The sequence below is a fragment of the Haliotis cracherodii genome, unplaced genomic scaffold (genome assembly GCF_022045235.1).
Source record: "Haliotis cracherodii isolate W230 unplaced genomic scaffold, xgHalCrac1.p SCAF_2, whole genome shotgun sequence".
NCBI lineage: Eukaryota > Metazoa > Mollusca > Gastropoda > Lepetellida > Haliotidae > Haliotis > Haliotis cracherodii.
In genome coordinates this window covers 9,543,092-9,550,620 of record NW_027266275.1, presented here as the reverse complement: position 1 = coordinate 9,550,620, position 7,529 = coordinate 9,543,092, and positions in this window count along the sequence as shown.

Below are 7,529 nucleotides of genomic sequence, written 5' to 3'. Positions count from 1 at the left end.
CCATCAAGTCACCGAATCTGGATCCATCAAGTCACCGAGTCTGGATCCATCAAGTCAACGAGTCTGATCCATCAAGTCAACGAGTCTGATCCATCAAGTCACCGAGTCTGATCCATCAAGTCACCGAGTCTGATCCATCAAGTCAACGATTCTCATCCATCAAGTCACCGAGTCTCATCCATCAAGTCAACGAGTCTCATCCATCAAGTCAACGAGTCTCATCCATCAAGTCACCGAGTCTGATCCATCAAGACACCGAGTCTGGACCCATCAAGTCACCGAGTCTGATCCATCAAGACACCGAGTCTGATCCATCAAGTCACCGAGTCTGATCCATCAAGTCACCGAGTCTGATCCATCAAGACACCGAGTCTGATCCATCAAGTCACCGAGTCTGGATCCATCAAGTCACCGAGTCTGGATCCATCAAGTCACCGAGTCTGATCCATCAAGTCACCGAGTCTGGATCCATCAAGACACCGAGTCTGATCCATCAAGTCACCGAGTCTGGATCCATCAAGACACCGAGTCTTGACCTATCAAGTCACCGAGTCTGGACCCATCAAGTCACCGAGTCTGGACCCATCAAGACACCGAGTCTCATCCATCAAGTCACCGAGTCTGGACCCATCAAGACATCGAGTCTCATCCATCAATTCACCGAGTCTGGATCCATCAAGTCACCGAGTCTGATCCATCAAGTCACCGAGTCTGACCCATCAAGACACCGAGTCTGATCCATCAAGACACCGAGTCTGACTACAATCATAGTGTTACTGGGAACCATATCTTTGTGAGCATTATATGGTTGTGTGAAAGGTATATTATCCCTATTTGTTTGTTTCCAAAACACCTGTGACGTGTAATCTTACTCACACTTATATTTAACTGTGTAAACTCCTATACACAACAGTTGCGAATACCTGACGAAAAGACCAGGCGCTCGGCGTTGTTCCGGGTGGGATGGGGAGAGATTGTTCCATGAGATTTAAGCAATCCATGGACCCATCCTCAAAATATATACGTCGTATATAGCTCATTTAATTACACAAAGTTGTCAGTTAAAGGTTTTCACATTTTAAATTATATACGCTTCAATGACAAATTGTTTATCATATATGTATGTGGGGATTAGTGGTGAGCAGCTTTTAATGACACATTTTATAACCCATAGGCTTCGGTAATCAATGACAAGGTGTAAACCTGTCATTCTTGGGGAATTCAGTCAAATCAGAACAGGGAGGATATTTCCGAAATCAAAGGATATGACACTATTGGGGAACTTTGTCAAAGTCGAATGGTTGAAGGGAGATAACTCTCATCAACAGCAAGCACTGGTTTTCGTGAGCGCATCAGGAACATTTGACATATCGTAGACAGAAAATGTATACAATAACATACATTGTGTATTGACTTATAAACCATTTTAACAGTTTTCCTCTTTTGTCTGATCTGTGTTTTTATGAAATGAGTTCTCGCTTTTCAGAAATGAAATAGTGATTACTTGCTGTTTTAATATATATATCAGATCATGAAGCAGATTAGTTCATTATTCTATTTCCATCACTTAGTTTGCTCATGTTTAAAGACATGTGATATATTGGGCGAAATACCGCACCATAATAACTAGTGCTGGTTTCATAAATGTCCAGACCTGTGAAGATCCGGGGTAGAATACGTCTTCAACAACCCATGCTTGCCATAAAAGGCGACTATGCTTTAGAGGCGACTAACGGGATCGGGTGGTCAGGCTCGCTGACTTGGTTGATGCATGTCAACGTATCCCAATTGTGCGGATCGATGCTCATGATATCAATCACTGGATTGTCTGGTCCAGACTCAATTATTTACAGACCGCCGTCATATAGCTGGAATATTGCTGAGTGCGGCGTTCAACAAACAAATAAATCAAACGAAAAGTGAAGAATATAAAGTACGAATAAAAAAAAACACAGCTCATAATTTTGTGTAAATAAAAAACTCAGTCTCCATCTGCTTGAATAAAAATAACTCAGCCTCTATAAAAAGTCTCGACCCACAATATGGCCATCCTCATCAATACAGAATATTTCATGAGCCGTAATCTTTGACAGAGAACATTACCATGAGAGACAGTATGCCTGTAACCCTTATTTATTAATAATCATTTCAAATCTTACATTTCAAGAGGCCATAACTGTTGTTGACTATGCTGGGAAATGACCATTAAGCATCATATACCCTTACTTGGAAACTGACGAGCAAAATAAACGTTACCAATCAACATGGTTTGTTCCTAAAACAGAACGGGAAATACTGGTGCTGGTGTTGCCAAAAGACATGAATTAACAACATCATAACAAGTTACGCCATGAGAATCAAGTTGGCCGAAAATGAACTCTATTGCAGTTTGAGATGCATCAGATGTGAGGATGAAGGGTTTGTTTTGGTCGGGATATACAATGATGGGGGCTGTTGTAAGGGCTTGGTTGCTTCAGCTTTCGATTGCCTGTTGGCAAGTGTTTGACCATTCGCGTCTTTTTAAGAAGGTTGTATTGAGGGGAGGCGAGGCCAGAAAGGTTTGCTACAAATGTGTGATAATACGAGGCCAAATCTAAGAAATAACACACGTCACTGACATTTTTAGAGGTGGGGATCTATGTGACTGAATCTATTTTTGAATAGACATGGATGCTATCTTTGCTGAAGATATGCCGAGGGTAGGTGACTTGTGTTGTCGCAAATTTACATTTGCTTGGTTTTAGAGTGAGTCCTGCTTCTTTTATCTTTTTATCTGCCTTGAGGTGATTCATATGTTCCAAAAATGTTTTAGAAAATATTATGTGATTACATGTGTGTAGTATGTAACACCAATTCAGGTCTTTATTGCCTTTGATATGGTTGAGGCCTAAAGGGAGGCGACTCCATCCAAAAACACCATCGGTTGTAATTCAGGCCGACTTGTGTTGTGTATGTGGATGGAGCGGTATTTGCCAAAAGCCACTAGCACAATCAAGGACACTAAAAATATAGGCGTGGCTGTCGCCTACAGCATCAACGACATTTTCAAAACGTGGCAGAGGGAAAAATACAGGTTTGGTAACTGCATGGAGGCGTCTATCATCTAGGGAAAAACGGTAACAGCTATCGCGTTTTTTAACATGACAATGGGAGAGTGCCCTTCAGTAGAATGGTTTCAAACGTTTCTGGAACATTCTTTCCTAATGGGTGCGTTTTACCTTTAAAAAGGGAGTCTAATGGGTCTAGCGTCACATGTTTCTATTTTTTGATGATGTAAGTGAGTGTGTCCTAATTCTGACCAATCTCAGGCAAATAGTGATCTTTGTGATTGGAGAAAAATGCATTTTACTGTGTACTTGGACAATATTTTTAAAATGCTTTTGGAGGCAACAGCTCCACAGCGTTCAGGGGTATTGTTATGGGGCTCGGCTAGACGTGGCGTCGGCCAAGGCCGCCATCTCACCAACGTCGTCGACGATGAAGTATCAACTGTCTCCCGCCCATCCAGTGTGCCTATAACGGACCATCAGCCTGTTGACCGCAGCCAAAACCAAAACGGCCAAAGCTCCTTGCAACGTGGTCCTGCGTATTCTGATGTATTCTACCAACGTATTTTTCCGTCAGTACCTTTAATCTTAGCATTTTATTTTGTCACAGTCCAACGTTCCTGTTATATCCATATCTTTGTAGGCTGGCATGCTTCAAAGTCAATTTCCACTGATCTGGGTAATGTAGCACGTGCATTACTCAGAAAACTGTCTTGGTTGTGTTTGGACGATCTATTCTCAACCATTTTGTGACACTATTCGGGGTTTGGACCCAACGTGTTGAACGTTTGGTAACGTTTCTGATTTTCGTCATTGTACATCCAAAGTTATGCTACTTTTGTCCATCATCCACAATCTTAGTAATTGAAAAGTACATTCCTCCAGTAGATGCGAGTACAGTTATTGATTTAGTGAACAGTGAGAAAAATTTAACATTCTTTCCATAGGATGAAAAACGTGACCCAATCTCGGAAGTGTGATCACTGTTGAGGCGAGGTGATTATGAGAGAGAGAGAGAGAGAGAGAGAGAGAAAGCAGATGGGAACAGACAGTGTTTTGTTCACTGTAGAATGTTCCTGTACATGTTTATATTCCTAAGTCTGACAGGCCAGCTTGTGGCAAGCCATTTTCACATTTATTACGGAATTACTGATACTTTCAATTGTTTTAAAGATATCGGTATTCTATTTAAAGATATCAATAATGTTTTTAAGATATCAAAGAGTAATTAAAGATATTTTTAATTCATTTGATATCCAAAATACAATTACTGATATCTTAAAATGTTACGTTAAATATTTCGTGATATCTCTAAATGAATTTTAAGAAATCATTAAACAATTACCATCCTACCTGTACATAATCATATCAAATTCAATTCAAGATATCTGGAAATAAATTATATGATTCATGTTAGATATCTGTAAATTCAATTAGAGATATCTTTAATTCAATTCAAGATATCTTTTTAACAATTGAAGACATCAGTAATTCAGTAACAAATGCTTGCTATACCATCTTTTCACATATTAGACAGAATGGTAATTCTGAGTTGTGGATCCACACAGACACAAAACACTACAACAAAAGCTACACTATTAACCATTGCATTAAGTTGTAGACAGCCAGGGTCCAGTGCTGGAGCTCTGCCCTTGTAGGATTCCAAGAACTTACAGGTGTAACAGCACCGACGCATTTGGGGGGATAGGTATGGGGAACATGAGGAACCGTCAGCAGATCTTGGGTTCTTGTGATAAGAACAGCTGACTGCAACCTCTTCAGAAGCTCCCGTCCTAGTACACATGCCGGTCTACACCATGCTCATGGGTTTCGCCAAGTGGTACCTGGTTGGGACTGTATCACTTCAGGCTTTCGATTCGGGATAGAATAGGTCTTCAGGAACCCATGCTTGCCATCAAAGGTGGCTGTGTTTGTCGGAAGAGGCGACTAATGGGATCGGGTGTTCAGGCTCGCTGACTTGGTTGATGCATGTCATCGTATCCCAGCTGTGTGGATCGATGCTCATGATGTCAATCACTGGATTCTCTGGTCCAGATTCGATTATCCACAGACCGCCTTCATATAGCTGAAATATATCTGAATGCGGCGTTAAACAACAAACAAATATACACTAATTCTTGCCCAAAAAACCTGCTTCATCTACATTGGGTGAGGTGACCTCATAATAAGTGTCAGATATCAGCCGGCAAGGGTCGGTGTCAGTGCACAAGAAACAAGTGTGCTGTAGGCAGATGAATTGTGTGAAAATGCCCACACTGCACCTGAAGGTGATTGTAATGAACCTGATCAGGTAGAATGAAACTCAGCCTGTAGAAAATATTGCATAGTAAATGCTTTGTCTTTTAATATGCCGTCTTTCATCTTTCCCTGATATCAAGAATAAACAAGTGTGATTTTTTATTCTATATTGCATCCCCGTGTTATGGGTTTTCGGACGCGAAACATTCGTATTTTTCTCTTTAATCACCTTAACAGCTGTAAAACATCTCATTCACTAATAAACTTATAAAAGACAGTTTTCTCTTAACATCGAGTATTAAGGATGTCTAGGTTATGCTTCATCCCCCGTTATAGTGCGAGTAATAGCGACATACACGGCCTACCGAAAACCCATGACGTCCGAAAACCTATGATCCGACGATATTTTGTGATTTGTAGTTGTGCGTTGATTTGTTTCAAAGGTATAATATAGAAAGTAAACAAAATCTGTCGACTACAGCCTTCTTGTGTTTCTAAAATTACTAAACGGTCATCGCTGGTCCAAATGAATACCATGGTATCAATAGAATAGAAAAGAACATCGTGGGGACGCTATCCAAGGCAACTGTCTTTAATCCGACACGATGCTCCACCATGATTCGTTTGTTTCTGTACGAAAATGAACACAGGTTTGGTTTAATTGATGTTTTACGCCGCACTCATCAATATTCCAGCTATATGACGGCGGTCTGTAAATAATCGAATCTGTAACAGACAATCCAGTGATTGATATCATGAGCATCGAGCCACGCAACCTACCTACAAAATACCACAGTTATGTAGTACAACAGGTCTAAAAACTCAAAAGCTAAAAGAAAATATAGCCAAATCCTCCTTTTTGCTCCGTACCCTACGTTACTAAACTTCTAGGCTCCTATCGGCAATCAGCTCTTTGACAAAAATACGGTAGACTTCATTGAGCAGTCATCAAACCTCGACATCAGCTGCTGCAACAGTGAATTTGTTGCATCAGAAAATACATGACCCACTAAACATGATAGTATCAAGATTACCCGCGTATTCCAGTGGAGCTGACCGCCTCCGTGGCCTAGTGGTAGAGCGTCCGCCCGGAGAGCGGATGGTACGGAGTTCGATCCTATCGATCGATCGTCATACTAAAAGACGTTAAAAGGTGGTATACTCGGAACCCGTGGTACCGCGGCATTTGTGATTTCCGGTAGTTCACGCGGGACACGCCTCTTAGCAGGTGTCTGTTAGTGCAAATCAGTAGCCAGGAAGTGCTCGATTCGTAAACAATTTCAATTTCCTCGGAATGTTCCGTCTGCTGTAAGTAGGGAGTTATTAATGCGTTGATATTTACTTCTGGCATCTTTTTTTAATATTGCCTTACCCCCATCTGTCAATGGCCAACGATATAACCCGCCGTTCCCCAAGTAAACTTTCTCTATCGACCTGAACTAGATCATCTGCATATTCATGGCGACTAATAAGGTAACGGAAGTTACGTAGCCCGCTCATTTTTTCCCTGTTGGGAGATCATAAGGGCCATAATGCCAAACTTAGAAATACGTTCTTCACTAGTAGCCAAAAGATAAATACATACTTTGGGCATAGTAGGAGTGTGTTGTTTTTTAATTTATTTATTTATTTATATATTTGTTGTTGACTTTTAACATTTTTCCATTTTGTGATAAATTATTGTCATCCAATTTTTTTTAAAAAACAATCTTGCAATAGCATTTCTGATATTTTGTAGTTGATTTTTAAAATATATTTCTCTTACTTTCCGGTAAATATGCATTGAATACCTATTACACTTAAAACATATACAGTTTTACTTGTCCTGTCTTTGCACTTGTCTGGGCAAATCACTGATGTCTGGCAGGATCGTACCAAGTGATTGGTAGAATTATGTCCTCTTTTTGTCCAATTTGGACCTCCATACAAGACTTTTCCCTGTACCGCGATACGATGGAGTTCTCTCCCTTGTCAAACAGAACGCGAGGCCCGGCTTTTACTCGGAGCTACTAATGTAAATAATGAACTTTTATCAGTAAAATATGCATTGTTAGATAAAATAAATGACTTCTGATATAGAGAACACGAATAATCAGTACAGCGATACCCCGAGGTTGCAGGCTACTTGTTGTTACCCTGTCTGGCACTCGACATGTAGGGGCTAAAACAAGGACTGGTTGGCTTGGAGTCAGTATACTGTGTAGGTATCTCTGTCAAACTGCG